At 37.8% G+C, this 19,470-nt stretch overlaps 1 pseudogene; it reads right to left on the bottom strand.

Annotated features, from left to right (window-relative positions):
- Nucleotides 1-757: 757 nt before the first annotated feature.
- Nucleotides 758-18,905, bottom strand: LOC138103541 (S-adenosylmethionine synthase-like; annotated as a pseudogene).
- Nucleotides 18,906-19,470: the final 565 nt, after the last annotated feature.

Here is a 19,470-nt window from a genome sequence, read left to right as displayed (position 1 = left end):
GAAATAAAGATATTTGAACTGATCTCTACGTATGAATGCTACATTCTAATTTAGCTAAATTTTCAGCAATAACTGTCATCTTAATGCTTATGTCTGATTTGGGAACCCTTTCTTTATAGTTTAGTTTCTGGTTTAAATTAATTATTTCTAGAATGATAATAGGAAAATATGCCAATCTTTCAAAAAAATTACTTCATTGGTTTTGTGGAGCAATTGTTTTTTCTCTACCTTTGGAATAGACATTACAAAGTTAGCAGAGGTGTCTTATCTCTGTTCACTGGCTTCAAATAAGGCATATATCTTTTTGCTCTTCTTTTGGAAAATTTCATATGGGGCAAATTAGCTACCCCGTACAATTAAAATTAATTTACTGGTTATTAGAAAACCCACTGAAATTTGTGGACAGGGTCTCTGGAGATTGAAGGTACACTGTCCCAGTCTGTAGTTAGGGATTTCTTCTGCAATTGGTGCTTCTGGCTTCTTTGAAACACCAGTCAATGACAAGGGAAAGGAAGATTTGGGGTCTATCCAACTCCTTGAATAAAAGGTCTTTAACTTTGAAGCCAGAAAGCAAGGTGAAAGAAGCGTTTCAGGAATGTGTTCTTCCTGTCTGATATACACTGTGGGGTTTTTGGGGGGTGTTGCTTTTCTTGTTTGTTTGTTTGTTTGTTTGATGATAAGCCGTGATTAACAGACACCTCCATTGAACAATAATTTCTTTATTAAATTAAACAAAAGACTTTTTATCAAAATGCTCTTCTTCTGTGATAACCAAAGCATCACTATTTCACATTGGAAGGGTGAAGTATTATGACAGTAAAATTGATATTAACTGTAATTGAGACAGCTGTAAAATTGAGACTATATGCCCATTTACTGAACTCTCTATTAAAAGGTCATTATAGTAATTTTACTGTGTAGTGATCTCTGCAACCCCTTGCCATTTAAACATTGTACCCCTATATTACTAAAAGTGGAAATTATTCTGACATTTCAGAATTAGCAAGCTACATTACCATTTCTTAGACAATACTACTTGGAACAAATTTTAGTAAAGGTTAATGATAGGTTTGATGCCTACATAGCCATACGCAAACTAAACTGGATTATTTTCAGGCAATGATAGGGTCCAGAGTCTTGTGATAAAAAGGAAAAGTTCTCCTTAAATAAAAAACTGCCCAAAATGCCCAAAAAAGAATTGCAGAAATTAATTTTGGTTTCTTATTGTGGGAACTCAGAATGCAGAGAAATTCATGAAGATAGGTTTGCATGTCTTAATTGTTGTTGTTATTCTTTTAGTATTTGTGCCATGTATACTTCACTGTGCTGGACGAGCCATGGACAAAGCTGTCAAAGAAGTGGTTTTGATTCAAATAGGAGGGGGAGATGCAGGAACCCAGAATGCAGAGAATATTTCACTGCCTGTTTTGAAGGGTTTTACACCCCTGGACAGTACTGGTTTTGGCCTTTGTCCATGGGAAAATTTTTGCCTAGCTTCTGGGAAGAATTTGAATCTACAATGGTGTGAATTAGGTGATAGAATACTATGTGAGATTATCGCAGGGTGAAAAATTTAGAGTTTTTAGGTCTATTTGCATAGTAAATAGATAAAAGCAAAAAACATCAAAATGGAGGATTGTTGTTGTTCTCCAAACCTTCTTCTTCTTCTTCTTCTTCTAGTACTCCATATTCTGCAGTAGAAGTAGTTTGGGATGATTGGATACAGAATTACGCAGTTCCTGTCTACGTGATTTAGGAACTTGTTGGACATTGGTAAAAAAAAGAAAATATCTTGTGTTTTAAGTTTTCATTGGGTAATTTACCTTTAAAAAGGCTGTGAAATCTTGATAAGTTGTCTTCTTGCTGCATTCTCTGCTCTGTGCTATGTCTAGGCCACGCCAGTGGCTTGTACTCCTTAGATAAGAATTAATAAACACCTCTCTGGGGACTGAGAAGCATGAAGTCCCATTCGCCTCCTTTTTTCTCCTGGCAAAAATCTGAACATCTCCCCCATCAGGGAAGATGGCAATTAATAACTCGGACAGCATTACTTATGCAAGAAAAATGTGCCTCATGTATAGGTCACAAGAACTGACTGCAGCACTACTGTGCTAAATCAGGTTAACTGTACCAAGGCAGGTAAGGTGCAGGTACAGCTGTACAGTGACTTCATGTCAGCTCTGGTCTATCAAAGGATTGATCAGTCTTTGCATAAAAGGAAGAAGCTTATTAAAACTTGCTTGAGACTAATGATATAATCAACTACTTGCATTTGGTTAGACTTAACCACTGGAGCCTTTATCTTTCTATTAACAGGGGCAAGGTAGCTGTTTTGCTTAGTGTTCTGTTAAAATTCCCTGGTATTAGAGCAGTGGTAACACTCCAACATTCTGTCTTATGTATCAATGTAATGATAAATTTGCTTTCCAGAATTGCTATTTTCGATGTTCAAGCATTTTCCTCTTCTCTAGTCCTTGAAGAGAAGCTAAATGATTTTGAATGCTCTCTCTCCATTTTATCCTTTCAGACAGAAAAGTAAAAGGAGAGTCATGTCCTCCAAGTGTTTTTTACATTTTATTACATTTCAGAAGTGGCCAAAATAAACTTAGTTGAAAATTTATATGACCAATTTCAATTCATACAGACATGGAAAATTCAAGTTTGAGAGAATAACTACAAATGAATAAAAGAATCACAACACAGGAGTTCATCAAGTTTTGTAGATACAACTGCAAAAATATAATGTTAAAAGCAAACAAATAGCATTACTTAAGAGCTACGTATATGTAGGGTTACAATGACCAGTGTTCAGAAATGGGTATTTTTACTGATTAGTTTAAACATAACTGAAGCACCTTAACTAAAGCTGTAGTCATGGAAGTTCTGGCCCAAATAATTATGGCAATTTGTGCTATTTCTGCTCTCCTCTCACAGGGAGCTCTTAAAGTTACCTCACCAACTTCATCCACTTCAGTGCTAAGTTGGGTAAGCAATAGTGGATTTCCCTGACAGAACAGGAATGGCATCAATACCCACAACCATTTTAATGTCTGGTCACAGTCAAAGGTCTAAATTATTCACATTACCAAAGCTGAATACTATCCTAGCTAGAGCTGCATGCATTAAAAGTATAAGGGGACTATAAAAGTTAAAAATCAAATGCAAATAATTTTCAGGGTATCTATTAACTACAGAATGCCATTTTTAAAAGAGTAGATATAGTCTTTCCTTCAACTGCTTGAAATTTTACCAGATTATTAAACCACATGTCAATAACATGGAGCATTTTGAAAAGCTTAAAACACAAGCTTTTTGGGTATTTCCCAAGTAAATTCTTCTCTTCCAAAGTGCCCATAGCATGCTGTTTTTTGATAGATTGGCCTCTTCAAATCCAGCTCCCTAAATGAAAAATAGAAGAACAGTCTTACACTTAACTCTACTCCAATGTATATTGTGATCTAGATACATCAGAGGGATAATCAGTATCATCCCTGGAAGATAATAAAACCTAGGTGTTGTTTCCTTCCCCACACAGATTTACAGAAGGAAACATAGAGAGCTTATCATTAGAATAGAGCATAACCTGACATAATTATGACCAGATAAATCATAATGAAGGTGCAAGTCATGCTTGTTGCCTTTTAGCCTGCACAATATAGTGGATTGCAGCAGTGCTAAAGGGTTAGCTACAGGTATCTATATAGAAGTTTCTCTTCATTTCATGAAAGATCTGAAACATTTTCATGTGCTTGGGCTTTCTTATGTCTGGTATTATCTTGCTTTAATTATCTTTGAAAGCATACTTAAAAGGGATGATTCATATTGTAAACTGCTGGAGAGAAGATTGGTAGAGAAATGACAAAATAAGAAAAGAAGTACAGATACTGACAGGATAATCAAGACATTTCAGAAGGTGAAGAGATTACACATTCTTGCAGTTATGTGGACATTTATGATGTAGAACAGGTAAGTCTTGTTTCAAGTAATATTTTGTGCAGCATAGTGACATGCTGCAATGGCTACTGTGGGAGTCATTTGTGCTTGATCCTAAGCCAAATGCCGTTGAAATACAACTGCTGACTAAATGAAAAGTAAGACATCATGAATTATATCAATGAATAGTCGATTAGAATGGACAGCCAGCACCATTTATAGGATTTTAATAATGGTGAGGTGATGTTTAACAGGGAAATACTCACTCAACAATGCTCATGGTTTAATCCCTGCTTTCTTCCTTTCCTACTGCCTTCATCACTTCCAGGATTATGACAGTGTATTTTTTAAATGCAGCATGTTTCAATACAACAGATCAAGATGAGTGTCTGGGAATCCCCACACAAATTATTAGCAATGAACTGCCATAATGATAAAGCTAACAAACAGTTTTGATTATATTTAGGAACTGATAACACTTGGAAAACATTACTTACCAATAGAAGTTGCCATAATGCTTTCCATTATCTTTGACTATTAAAGTTATAAGTCAGCTCTGCTCTCAGCATATATATTGGATACTCTGAAAAGGAATGCAGAAGGCTGAGCACAGCAGCAGAATGTTGATGTAGCTTGTCAGAAAAGTATTTCCTTTTTCAAGGGAAAAAAAGAGACTTCCTAGTCATGTTGATATTTTTTTCCCTCAGAGACAAATATGCTCAAGATTGTTCTGGAATATAGGGAAAGGAATGGTATTAATATCTCTGGATTTAAACCAGAAGTGAATCATTAAAATCATTTTCCTCAAATAATGAGATGGCTAACATTTATGTTTTAGCATTTTAGAACAGAGCTTTTAAAATCTGCGTTGCTCAAAATGACAAAGTATGTGCATGGACTCAAGTTCTTGCTGGTATCTATCTCAGGCTTGAGCTTCTATGTCAATTTCAGAGACTTAAAACAAAGGGGGAACTCACTATGTGGTTGCTCCCTTAAAAGCAGAAAGAGATAGTGTTTCTCTCCGTTACACAAAACTTCTAAGAGGGCCTGTCTATCAGGTTTGGTGAAAATCAGCCAAAAGATCAGGAAGTTATTCAGAACTGAGAAGATGAACCTGTACCTTTAGATCTCAGGAAGCCATACTACAAAAAAAGCAAGAAACTCTGCTGCCTTGAAGTTTACATAAAGAAACATATGCGTTAGTCACAAATGGGAGAAGAATAGTGAAAAATGCTAGGGTCAAATTACAGCTCCCTGGAATGGAGATCAGTAACGGCTGATAAGGACAAGTGCTGATCTTCTCTCAAAGAAAAGAGTAATTCCCATGCATCTTTAAATGTAAGGATTGTATTTGTCTAAAAGACCTGCCATTTCAGGCCCAGAAATACTCCAGAAATAGTGGGCTGCAAAAGGCAATGTTAATAGGTTTGGGTTTGCATGTGCTGTCTGATTGCATGGTGGCCTCAGTGACACTTCTGATCACAACTGAATTTTCACTTTAAGAACGTTCATCTCATGGCTATCCTTCTTCTGGTTTCTAAATTTTTACAATAGTTCAATTGCAATAGTTTCGTTACAATAGTTCAGATCTTAAGAGAGCATTTAAGAAACCTGGATTCCTTTTTAGTTAAGTTTACTCGACTCCAAACTGACATGAGAGCACCAGAGCCTTTCAGCTGTCTACTAAGTTGTTGTCACCTGAATATCAAAGGCACAGAGACCATACTTAGCCTAATACTTCTTTCAGAAAGAGCAATATTTCTGTTGCTCTTCAATAAGGCAGAGATTTGGAGCCTTACACAGCCTGTAAACAGACTGGAAAGCCTAACTACGTTGAATGTTAAATTTTAATTCTGCTTCACCAGGCACACTACCACCTGGCTAATGAATTACAACACAGCTCACTGTCAGGGTTACTGGTAGATATACATGGTGTAATTTAGGCAGGTCTTACTTATTCAGTGAACTTTGTGACCTGATTTATCAATTGGCTCTTGTATGTTGTACTGGATGCACAGATGAGGGAAAAGCAGAAATTCTATCAATTAGAGATTTAAGATGAAGGTGACTTTCTTGAGGTTATAAGCCAAATAATTAAACTGTTAGAGAGAGCATTAAAAATATTATTCCCTACAGTAAATACTAACATCACACTAACCTTATAATAGCTCCAAGGTGTAGATCAAAGTTTTTCTGGACAATTTCAAGCAGTTCTTCTTCAGATCTGTCTGATGTTCCATAATGAAACACTGAGATGGCAAGAGGGTGACTGAGGCCAATAGCATATGGTAGCTGTAGAACACAAGCATAACACACAAATACAGTTAATACAGTCCTTCCTGCTTTTTGCTTAATAGAAAGGAAAGACTTATCATATGTCTCAGGGTAGAGTTTATTAACATCCTGTCTCCATAAAGAAAGTTAGGAGATATCTTTTTGCTATTTGTCCTTTATGTAAGAAAATTATGTTTTCCTCAGAGGGTGTTCAGCCTAGTAAAATATGAGACATAGGTGACATTCCTTTAAAACAAAAGAGGTACTTTCTGTCATCCTCAGCTACGGCCATCCTTCAGTTTCAGCTAGACACAAGGATTTCATGTCTTTGGGACTGGAGACTCTGAATTCTACAAATATTTATGGTTTGGTTTTGATTTTTTTCTTTTCTGAGGCAGAGAAAATATTATCTAGGAAAAGATGAGGAAAAGCTCCATGTTCCTAAAGCACTCACAGACTTTTTTCCCCAGAGTGAGTTACTTCAATGCACTCCCTAGAACTTCATGCTATAGTGCCATGTACTTTTTAAAACATAGCTATCAGAAGTAGACAAAGTAACCCAGGAAGTACAGCTCTACATCTCCTTTCTGTCATCCAAGAGTCATGCTAGCTTCTTTTCACCGCAACACTGCACAGCATAGCACTGGCAGGTTCTCCTGAAATCTATTTTCTTTCATCATTCAGTCCCCTTTCCAAAATACAGCCCTGCTGCAGTATAGGCTAACATACACCTAATTTTTATCTGCTGTAGTTTATTTGGATGAAAATATGTTTTGACTGAATCTCACCAAGTAATGCAAACCATTTTGTGCCTTTCACTGGTCTTCCTCATTGTTGCCTTCCTCATTGCCCTTCACGGGTCTCCCCCCACCATGTAGCCCTGGGAGAGGGGCCCTGAGGGAGGCACGGGATTTCCCTGCCCCTGGTCAGCCTCGTTCCCCATTGGTTGTTTTGTGTTCCCCTGCGTGGGCAAAGGACCCTCGGGTCCCGGGATTGCCTCAGTTCCTCGGCAGAGCCCCGGCCATGCAGCTGGAGAAATAAACATCTCTCTGAAACATCTAGCAAGAGAGTCAGCCTATATATATTTCTTTTCCACGGGCCTCGTTGTCTGATACACGTGTTGCAGTATCCCCACTGTAACAATTGTGTCTGCTTTCTGCAGATTTCAAGAGTAGTCCAGTGGCTCAGTTCTGTCTATATGCATCTTAGTAACCAAGAATTGGGGTTTTTTAGAAACTGTTCTAATCATGACTGTCTTTCCCGTAGCTAATTATGAGATTACGATGTCTGTTTGCCATTAACCAATAAGCTGACAATTCTATGTAACACTAAATAATATTGTATTAATATACAGCTAATTAGATTGCAGTTACCTCTATTATCCATTTTTTCCTTTCCTTGTGAGAGATGGTTAGCATGGAAACGATATCCATAGGAGAGCTAGCTCAATTGTCAGCCTCAGTGAAGGCTTGCAAGGCCTCGGCATAGCACACAGACGTTTATGGGCTGAAATCATTTTAGCATTTCCACTTGATTCATTTTGCCTTTCATTAATCTTTAATCCAGCCTTCGAAGACTTAAAAGGACATTGGAGTTTCTGGTCTCCTATCTTCTCATCTTATCTTCATTGCTAGTATCTGAGATCTCCATAATTTGCTGTTAAAAAGATCAGTCTTTCCTTGTCTAGAAACAGGTTCAGGGATTTAAGGAGGATCTTTGGAATTACTGGAATAACAACATTCCCACCTAACTCAAAAATAAGTGACATAGTTGTTCAAAAATGACACAAAATGTGCATACCAAGAAATCAGAAGTTTGTCTTCTTTCCTCTCAGAAAAAGAAATTATCAACAATTTGCTAACCAAAACTTACTTGTGCTTGCTTTATTCCCAGTCTCCCCTTTTCTTAACTAACTGCAAACTATCAGGTGTCAAACACATGCACAGCATCTAAAGCAGGCAGACTTGTTGCTAATTGGGATGCCTGGATACTATGTCATTGATCATAACCACATCCAGTGGGCTTCTCCTCTGCTCCGTAGAGAAAGTAAAAGGTCTTAAACACACCACTGCAGCAAAACATTGGCCAGATTGCTGCTACATTTTACTTTCTTAGGAAATATCATGCAATTACTTTGAACATAGCAGCTACTCAGAACAAGTATTTGCAAAAACTAGTATTGCAAAATACCTAGGCAAATCTCACTGTTTAATAGTCACATTCTGTTCACGTTTAATGGTGAAACTGTCAAAGTGTCAATAAAATACCTCTTTCTACTTCTTTGACTTAGTAGTCAAAAAAATTCATGCACAAGTGCAATTTTTTTGCCTGAGTATATAAGACTAATGAAAGTTGTTCTTGTCTTAAACTCTAAACCAATTGAATTTTGCTTTTAGTCACACCCTACACCGTAGGAGAATACTAGGAACAAATCAAGGTAATTTCAAATACAGCTTAAAACAGATTAAGTTATTGCAAGTTGCATAAGTACATCTGGGAAGTGCTCCCGTAACTGTGATGTGCTATGCAGCCCAGGCCAGGGTGCTGGCCATGCAGGTGTGTGCAGAGCACCTAAAAAGTAAGGATTATGCAGAGAAGTACCTAGACATGGGATGACAAGGGAGTTGGAGAAAGCACATTACTGAGAACAAATTCCTTGTTTCAGGACCATCCTGGCCCATGTCTTTGGTTTCCCTCATAAGGGTCCTAAAAAATTCCTGGAGCCCCATTCTACTATTGAGGTTTTCTGAAACTGGAGCGAGGCTGTTATGTTGGTCATATGTACTCTGAGACAGAATTTCTGTTTCAGAATTTGGTATATTACTTTTATGGTTGCTCTTACCTGGATTAATACCCTTTTACAGAGACCAGCTTTCACCAAAGATTTTGCAATCCAGCGAGCTGCATATGCTGCAGAACAATCAACTTTGGAGGGATCTTTTCCAGAGAAGGCACCTCCACCGTGGGCTCTCCAGCCTCCATACGTATCAACAACGATCTTCCGGCCAGTCAGTCCAGCATCAGTCTGAAGGAAAAATAACTAAATATATTCACAAGACACAATAGCTCATCCAATCCCATATTAGGTTAATGAGTATGGCTTTCTTTTTTTATTTATCATGTATATGATTCTGTTCACAGTGTTCACTTTCCCATGCAACTGCTTAATGAAATGAAAGAGTTCACTCTTAATGAAAGAGTTCACTCAGTGGCTGGAGTCCTCTTCAGAAATGTACTAAGCTGTCTGTGCTGCAGTCACTCTTGAAAACCTTTAACAACGCAGCACAACTGTAAACATGACAAAAAGAATGCTCCCTTCAAATCAGCAATTATGAAATACTGTCTCTGGGTTACTGGTCAAAGTCTTCACTCAGCAAAACTTTGATGAAGGCCAAGAACTTAGAGAGACAAAAACAGATCACAAAAAACCTAAAAGGTTAACAAGCTTCAATTAGATACACACACTGAATGGGAAGCAGGGGCTTCGTGGAAATGCAGCTCAATGTTGTTAGCACAAGAGTACTGAGAAATTCTAGATGAGTTTCAAATTAATGGTTCAGTAGTGACACAAGTGATACTACACTTCTTTCTTCTTCCTTCCCTCCTGTGCCCCTGATAATAGTCCCAAACTCTTGCATAGATTTTTGTCTGCCTCCTACAACTTTATAAGCTGATCCAACTTACTCAACTAGGAGAGAAATACTGCCTGTCAGATTAGTAAAGCTGGCAACTACATGCTGATAAATGAACTCAAGTGCTGGTAAATTCCATCCTGAAAGAAGATAAACAGCACTAATCCACTGTTTTTAAATCTCCAAGTAAGTAATATGGGAGCAAAGCCAACATTTATTTCTCACTGAAAGTGGTATCCCTACATCACTGCAGTGTGATCAAGAGCACACCTTGTAGTTTTAATCCTTATGAGCTCTTTACACAAACTAGACAGTTTCATGTAACATAACTTTTTACAATTTCACACCAATGGCCTTCTTATCTAGTGTCAACACCTGGAAAGTAGAACATATGTCAAATCCTAACGACTATTGATACTTAATATGTTAAGTCTCCCTTGAAATTTGTTCAGCTTTATGAATAATTTCAGTGTAGATATCAGATTGATTGTTATTTCTGGTTTTGATTTTTATTGTGGAAGTGAAGAGATACTTCCAACCAGCCATTTTAGCACGTAACTTAAGAACTGGCTTTTGATTATTTAAAATACTTTCTGGAAGCAAGACGAAGATCCAAGAATGTGTATATGTGGCTCTCTGAGCAGATATAGCTTCAGTTTAGATGACAGCTGTACAGCAGGAAAGCTCCAGTAGAAATAACTGAAGCTTCCTTAACAATGCGAAGACTTTTTGGTTAAAGGTACACCATTCCATTGCCCTATTGTTCAAGAGAACATTTACAAGCATGTGGTGAAGTGGAATCCAAGTCTGCATAGGCTGTTGTTTTTCAAAGTACCGTACCTTAGGACCACCTTCTACAAACTTTTCACTTGGAAGGAGATGATAAATGGTGTCCTCATCAAGATACTTCTCTGGAATGACTTTTTTAACAACTTTCTCCATCAGCTCATTCTGTATTTGTTGTAGCAGTATGTCTGGCACATGATTTACTGAAATCACAAGTGTGTGCACTTGGATGGGCTCCAGTTCACCATTACACTCCTTGTATTCCATTGTGACCTAGTGAGGAAAAAAAAATGGACAATGAACATTCAGGGCCAAGATGAGCACTCAGGGCCAAAAGCACCTGTCTGAAAGCTGGAAATGAACATCACAGTTATTTCCTGCAGCTAAAAATAAACAGATGAAGAGAAATAGGATGAAAAATAATGTAGTGTTGTCAATGCATAAACTCATTTTAACAAAAAAAAAAAAAAAAACTGAACTACCACTACCAAAAGGATTAACTACAGGATATTACATGTATTGTCACAGAGAAGCAAAATAACAACAAGAAAGCTACAAAATCCTATGATTTTAGCAGTTGATGCTGAAATCAATCTGGTTTATTATGTTAACATCACTTCAAATTGTGGATTAGCAAAGTAAAGCCAAAATAAATTTTGGAGAACCCTGCTAAAATGAACAACTAGATCATATGATAGGCTGTATCTTTTGCTTCCTTGTGCATGGCTTTTATGCACATGCAAGTATAAACTGGCATTGCTCCATCCTTAATACCTGTTTTCTTACAGACTAGAGTGGTCTCTTTACTTTTCTACTCTTCAAACATGCTTGAATAGATACATCATAAAGAAATCAGCCTGTTCACATGTTCTGTACACTCCTTACAAGAGGCAGGGGCACAATCCATGTTGTACTGCAACAGCAGCAGTATAACTCAATGCAGTTGATCTGCACTAAATAACAGAAATTAAGACTAAAGCACTTTGCTGTACTGGAAATCCCTTTCCTGTCCTGCAGGTTTCACAGCCCAGAAAACAGAGAACTTACAGTCTTTGAGACAGCCAAAGTGCATCACTTTTACAGTAGGCTCAGTGACTAATCCACTGAGCTCTGCAACACAGCTGTCAGTAGCTGATGTTTATTCAGAAAAACCCCCAAACCTGATTGTTGGTAATTTGTTAATTTTCCTTATCTCCGGGGGAAAAGAAGGAAAATACAAGTATTGTTTCGAAGAGACCTGCTGAGACACTGATAGAACAGTTTAAACAAACCATATGTGCTATATACAAATGTACCTTATGAAACTCACATCACCTTGGAACACGAGAATGACAGTACCATTTTTGACAAATATAAATTCTAATATAGTAGCAGACAGGGTAAATGGTTTCTGTTGTTTCTCACCCTTACAGTTGGTGCATTTGTTACACACCTGTGTTTTCCCATCTGGTCTAACCCAGGACCATGTTCCATTCTGTTCCAGAGCCCTTATGCTTGCAGTCAGTTTGTGTGCCAGGAGGACTGTTAAGGGCATACATTCCTCAGTTTCATCAGTGGCATAGCCAAACATCAAACCCTGCATTGAAAATTGGGGAACTGGATTAAAAAATGGGGAAATAGGCCACTCATTTCCATGTTCTCTTTCCATTTCTGCACCTGTCTTTGCCTCATAGTACTTTAGAATCACCCATGCTTAGCAAGAGGCAGCAGTAACATGCAGAGTTAATACCCTTGACATATAACCAGCCTGAAATAACATATATGTGCAAGAATCACAGCCACAACAGGGGCTGGTTTCCAAGAATGACTCTGCCTTACACATCCATAAGAGCCCACTGCAAAGGCTTAATAAACATGAAGCTCATCAAGACTGCTCAGTCTTCTCCCCACACGTGACACAGAAATTGCTGCCTGGCTAAAGGACTTGAAAGGTCAGAAAGTTACTGACTGACAAAAATCCTAATTGTGACTCTATCCTGCTAAGGCCACTGAATATGGGGAAAGCCACTTTCCTTGAAATTGGTGAAGGCTGTGATACATTTTCACACTTCTGGTGATTAAGAGAATGCACAGTGGTCAACTGCTGATTCTTGCAATTTGCACAACAGCTTTTAAGGAAAGTCTCTGACCCACTGTAATTGTAACTGCTTGTGCTTAAACTAGATTTGAGTAGTGACTGGAATTACCTGATCCCCTGCTCCACTGTCATCATCAGTCTTGCCATCAGAGACAGCATGCTTGATTTTTTACACTGTTGTTCTAGAGCAACTAAAACTGTGCAAGTCTTATAGTCCAGTCCTAGTGAAAGGAATTTTGTAAAGTTAGCTCATACATTCCTGAGAGTTCACAGATTGCTAGAGAAGGTTTTAAGGATTATCTAGTTATCTTGGCTAAAACTTTCAAAATTCTAAGCATGTAAGCTTCCTGTAGTACATTTTTTATTGCTAACAGAAGCAGACAATCAGCACATTTATTAAATAGTTTCAGGACATGGGTAGGTTAGTGCTATTACATCAAACTTGAATCCTTGAAACCGACAGGTAAGTGTAATCCTACAAGCTACCCTGCCAAAGCTTGTTATGCTTATTATGGTATTGCTTATTATGAGATAACTTACTTTGACTAGGGTTCAAACTATTTGGTTATTAAACCTGGGAGAGGAGTGCAGAAAATATTACCAGAAACTGGTATTTGGTTTTTCGTGTAGTATGTTCTAGTATTCAATTGAATTTGAGAAAAAGTATATATCATGCATGAAAAGGGAAGACTGAAGGCAAGTAGTCATGTAAGTAGTTCTGCTGAAAGGAAACTCCTTCAGGGTACATGTTAAGAACACATAAAGAGGTCCTTTGGTGTGAACTTCCAACATAACGGGCCTGTACATTCCAAGGACAAGGAACATCAGTGTTAAAGTTTTCATTGTACAAACCTACAGATGTAATCACCTTCTAACATTTGTCCAAACACTAGCTTTTCTGCATCAGAGAAGCATTCTTGAAACCTGATGCTTTCAAGAATAAGTCTTTTACAAGTATGCCACCTTAAAATAGCTCCTTCAATACCAGGCAGTGAGAAATACATATCAACAACAACAGCTGTGAGTCTTCTCCCGGGCCTGGATACACACTTCATTTTATTCTTCAGAAGACCATAGAAACATGACTTTGGCCACGTGCAGAACAGATCCATGGATGAACACATGTACGATCTCATTAGAGAATCACAGAGAATCACCAAAAATTCTGAGTTGGAAGGGACCCACAAGGATCATCACATCCAATTCTTAAGTGAATGGCCCATACCTGGTTTGAACCCACAGTCAGTATTACCAACACCATGCATCTCACTCACCTTTGGAAGAGTCATCATATCCTATCTTCTTAAGGGTCTCTCTTACAATTTGTTGATAATCTACTATAGCCTGGGATGTGATCTCTCCACAGAGCAAAATCATTCCAGTTTTTGCCACACACTCTGGAGAAAATATGTTGGTAAAATGTCAGAATTTTACTTATGCTATTTTACAGTTAAACAGAGAGATCCTGAAGATGGTTCTATGAAAAAGGACTTGATCACAGGGGAAAGTCAGTGTAAAGCCTTAGCACACTTGTGGGTCTTTGTGCAACGACCCTTCTCTTCAGCTGATATGAACATTTAAAAGCCTGCATGTGGTCATCGTAGCCAATTATCCTATCTTCACATTGGCTAGAAACAAATGTCTACAAAACCAGATCAAGTGTGTAGGGCTGCTTCTCCAAATACAAGAATTTCAGCTCAGGGTTTTCCTGAAGCCAAAGGAACATAATTTATTAACAGATGGTACTACCAGTCTTTGATATATTTTTATTACAGTAATTCACCCAGTTGTCCTTGGCAACCACAAAAACTTTCAGCTTTGACAAGATCCTGGAGCAGGAAGCTATGCAACTTCATTAGAAATTTTGTGCAGAATCATTCAATATTTTATATTGTTGTTTGTTTCAAGAGTCCATCTGGTCTCCAAACTTTTCTGGTTTATGTAAAAACATATAGCAGACAATCACAAAAAAAATTGGTACAACAATACGATCTTCTAGGTCTATGGAATCATGTCACACCTCAGTCTTTTACCTTAGTAAGACAAACTGTTGGTGTTTCTCACATCTCTTACACACATTTTTCCTTGACATTTTTGCAGCATTCCTCAGTTACCATCGTTTAGGAAGCATAACTGCCTGCAGTATTGAGATACATGCTTCATCGAGTCTAACACATATGCTAAACCCTTCCCTCACATCTCACGGCTCACATCTGTGCATCAAGGATCACATGAGATTTTTCAGATGAAAAATATTAGATCGTTGTGTTTATGAGACGCAGCTAGTCCTCTGTGCTGTACCTATGGCCTTGGTGGCTTGTTCTAGAAACAAAATTACTGTATTTGGAAAGCTCTTTAGGTACATTCCCTTTCCATGTCCATTTTTCTGTGGCAGTCCAGCTCTTTCCTATTTGGTAACACATTCATAGCCTCTATTGCTAATGACAATATCTGTGCATCGTCCTAATGCAAAGTCACACAAAAAAGCAAGCCACTTTGACCAGAATCACATTCAAATGATCTTATCCTCCTGTGAACAAAGGGCATCACCATAATGACTCTGTGAAGACATGCATTTTGACATATATCTTTCCACACTTCTCTTTTTGCCTGGTTTTCTTAGATTCCTCATTATCATCCATCCTGACAACCCTACTTTTCCTTGATACCACCTAGTGTAGTTCTTACATTTCATAATTTTTAATTTGCACAGGAGTACTATGTATTTCCTTTATTCTGATCTTTTTTTGTAGCTTTTTTCCTGCTTTTCCTTTTCTTCTGAATCAGAGTGTCACAGCTGACATCTTTACTGACTTTACTGAAAGTCTTGAGTGGCAGCCAGCTACTGGAGAAATTTTGGAACAAAAGACATTATATCAACATTGATTACATGTTGTACTTCATTAATCTGTTTTTCTATCTGTATTGTACTTACCACAGGCAACCTTGGCATCTGGATCAATACTGAGATGAGCATCTAGAACAGCATCACTTATCTGATCACTTATCTTATCTAGACGATAAAAATAAGACATATAACACATTTGGGTTTTGTGATTAAAAAAAAAAATGGATTTCTTAATAAAGTGTAATTTCCAGCGGGCAAGAGACTTCTTTGGGCATCTGCCAAGAGGCAATTTTATCAACTTACATCCTGAAAGGTACATCTTACCCTGTTTTCACTCCTCTCCTCAAGTCAGTTCTGACATTTTATTATCACCTGCATAGGCCAGCAGCCTCCTTGGTACAGGGACAATGAAAAACGCCTGGAAAGGCATCTCAAATAATCATTATAATTTCAGGATAAAAACTACTCTTGTAGTAATTTTGGAAGAAGTATTTAAGATAAGACCTTTCTCTAGCAGTTTTGCATTCTTCTCCTCTTTTATTTTAAACTTTATATTGCATTTTCTGTGTGGATTACCTGTTTTGATCCACATCTTATAACTGTCAGAGGTCTACACTTTGGCGAGGGTTTATCCCTTCTCTACCTGCAGTGTGGACCTCTGAAATATCATGTGTCAATTTTTTGGATGACAAGAGGAATTGCTATCCCTACAAAAGGGTGCATTATATTGAAGTCTGCTCCTGCAATTATACACTGCTGTCTGGATCACTCAAGTTCAGAAAAGCTTCTGCAAACATTCTCTCAGAGTCAAGCATTCGCTCCCCACGACTTTTTACAGTTATATTTCTGAAGTGCTGGTCTTTCTGTTTTGGGAAAAAAAGCACTGGAGAAAAAAGGTTTTACCTATACTGTCTTTAGCACCTATGCCCTGTTGTCCACATGAGACCTGAGTATGTGAAATGCATTTGGTTTGTTAAAAGTTAATGAACAATTTAAGGGACAAATTGGGATTGTCTCATCAGGATAACTGAACCAGGTGAAAGCAATCCATATTATTACCTCAGAACTACATGTTTGTGAGGTAGCATATCTGCAGAACCAACATAAGGAATATGAATGAATTTTCACCCACCATCATTACAAAAAACCCCTACAAAATATGTTCAGCCACACAGATACACAGCTGGATCTTCAAGATTATCTGTATTAGTTAGCCAGGTGCCCATCTAGTTTGTAATAGTCTATGTAGTTATACACATAATTGCCAATTGAAAATATTATCTTTTGAGGGCCCACAGAGAAAATTAATGAAGAAGCATAACTGAATGTCCACCTTAAATTACTTATTTACTTTTACAGATAATCTCATCTGGAAGCACACAAACATCAGAATGAAATTATAAATCAAGAGTAGAGTTATTCTGTACCCTGAAAGGGCTGTAATTCAAAGCAGAGTTTAAGTACCAATTGAATTTTAGTATGGTAACTGCTCTTATCTTTCATCACAATCTAAAAGCATGGAAAAGGGAGAAATGCTAGCAGGTAGCTTTGATGAACCATTGTGCCATCAATACCACCACACTCAAATACAAACTATAATCAAAAGCAAAGCATGAGTGCTAAAAATACATGTGTCCCTTTTATTCAGACAGGCTACAGTGGTTTCAGTGTCTTCATGAGATTTTCTTATGGAAGTGCACAGGTTGCTTCTTCACTGACATAATTTTCACAACATGAATCGGCAATGTCTGTACTTTCTACATTCTATTTCTAACATTTTCCCCAAGCAAGCTAAACATCTAACTGCATTCCTTAATCATTCACAAAGTAAGTCCAACAACTTAGAGGCTTGGAAAACAAAACAAAAAAACACCATCTTCATAACTGTAAAGCCCATCTTCAGCTATTTGTGCTGCATTATTTCCCAGCTTAGGCATTATCTTCCTGAAATTTCTTGCTACTCAAAGATTAAGAATCCTGATCAGTTCTATAAGTTGTATTTCACCTTCACTGATAAAAATTGACCACTGACTGAAGATGCAAGGACATAAGGTGAAAGGCAGAAACAACATGTGGTCATAGTTTCAGACACAGAAGCCATTTGTTCAAGCAAGGATAAAATCAGAAATGCCACGTCACCTGGCCGGTTTGATACCCTGAGGTGAACTGAGTTTCGAAGATTGAGAAATTGATTCACACCAAAGGGTCCAAGGCTCAAGCAGGAATGGCGTAACCTTTAGCAAATGGTAAGTTTTATTGCTTATGTGCACAATTACAACATGCAGTACACTGTTTTACAGCGAGCAAGTGGTGGTTCAAGACATGGTGCCACATGCTGCAGTGGTCCCAAAGCTGTTCAGCCATTCATTAGGGGCAGGGCAGACCATGTAACTGGTCTCACACTGTACCATTCCCATCTAATGAGTAAGAATATGGATACACAAGAAAAACTCACTGCAAACTTTTAGTGTTTGACACCACCCTCTATTTCTGACTTTTTTTTTTGTCTTCTACTATGGAAAAAGTAAGAGGAAATGTTAGTTTTACTCTTAACATTAAAATGCTCCGTTTGAAGGTACTATCTTTACTGTAAATTTGAGTTATTACCACGTGTCTTGAAGGTCCAAACTTCCTCCAGTGCCTCTTGTTAACCGCAGTGCTTCTAGATAAATATTTTTGTAAACCAAGCTGTATGACAAATAGCTGAATTTAGTGAGCAATTAGAGCTGAAGCATTGTCTTGCAGTTCAAGACCTGGAAAATACAATGGTTTTGTACATACTACACTTGTTGTAACCTTGTGTTACCAAAACCAGAGTGACAAATGGACATATGCAGTATTACAGCAGTATCTGGAATGCAGCTCTGATGCAAATTAATGCTGAATATTCCAAACATTTAAGAGAATCAAAGTTCAAAGATCACCTATAATATACATGTGCATAAAGTACTAGTTTCTTCATTACAGGATAAAAAATGAAATTGCAATTCTAATATATGTGGCAGCTCCACATCTACCTGTAGACCAATCCATGCTTCTCTCAAGCAAAAGTTTAAAGTTACCTATGCCAGATTGTATTGCATGCTAAACAAATAAGACAAATCCTAGTCAAGAGAACAAAGACACTAATCCAAAATCTATTCAAAATAATTAATTTTTCTTTTCTCCATTAGGGGAGATATGACTGAACTTTCATCAGATAGCATTTTTCTGAGCAAGCATCCATAAAAGCAAAGATACAATCAGAGTTTTTACTTACCAGGATGTCCTTCAGCAACAGATTCTCAGGTAAAAAGAAATAGTTTTTCTTTATTTGACATTTTTTGGTATCTTTAGCAGGCCTGCAGGTGAGAAGGAACCAAAGCAACTGGACTACAGAGAAGCACAGGCAGAAGGTGAAGTGGAAAGGTTAATGTCTTAATGCAAACAGCTGATGTCATTGCTCCTCCCTGTTTGTTCCCCAAAGGTTCAATAGGTAAGACTGATCTGTGTGGCTTTTACAGTGCACTGCTAGAGAGACTTCTCTCCTAATACTCCAGTGTGGGTAACCTCCTAAACTGTGCAGAAGTGTATTGTTACGTGAAATGTGAACATAGCTAATTCAGAGTTCAGTGCTCTTGGAGACTTCCCTGAGCCTCCACTCTTACTCTTTATTCTAGGTGCTAACTAAAGAGCATTTCAAGATAGTAACGCAGAACACAGATTTTATTTGAATTTGTAGGGTAAACGCTGTTTTCAACTAGGCATAATATCCATACTTTTTACTCAGCTGCAGTAGTGAACTGAGCAGAAATCTCTCTTTATGTGAGAACAAATGTTCGTAACAGCTCGAGGTGGAAGAAATGTGCTCTTCTTCCACAATACTATGGCTAAGTCAGGACCTGTAGAGCAACAAAGCAGCATGCTCCGTAGAAGCAGGG

The sequence above is a fragment of the Aphelocoma coerulescens genome, assembly GCF_041296385.1.
Source record: "Aphelocoma coerulescens isolate FSJ_1873_10779 chromosome Z unlocalized genomic scaffold, UR_Acoe_1.0 ChrZ, whole genome shotgun sequence".
Taxonomy (NCBI): domain Eukaryota; kingdom Metazoa; phylum Chordata; class Aves; order Passeriformes; family Corvidae; genus Aphelocoma; species Aphelocoma coerulescens.
This window is presented reverse-complemented; position numbering and strand designations above follow the sequence as displayed.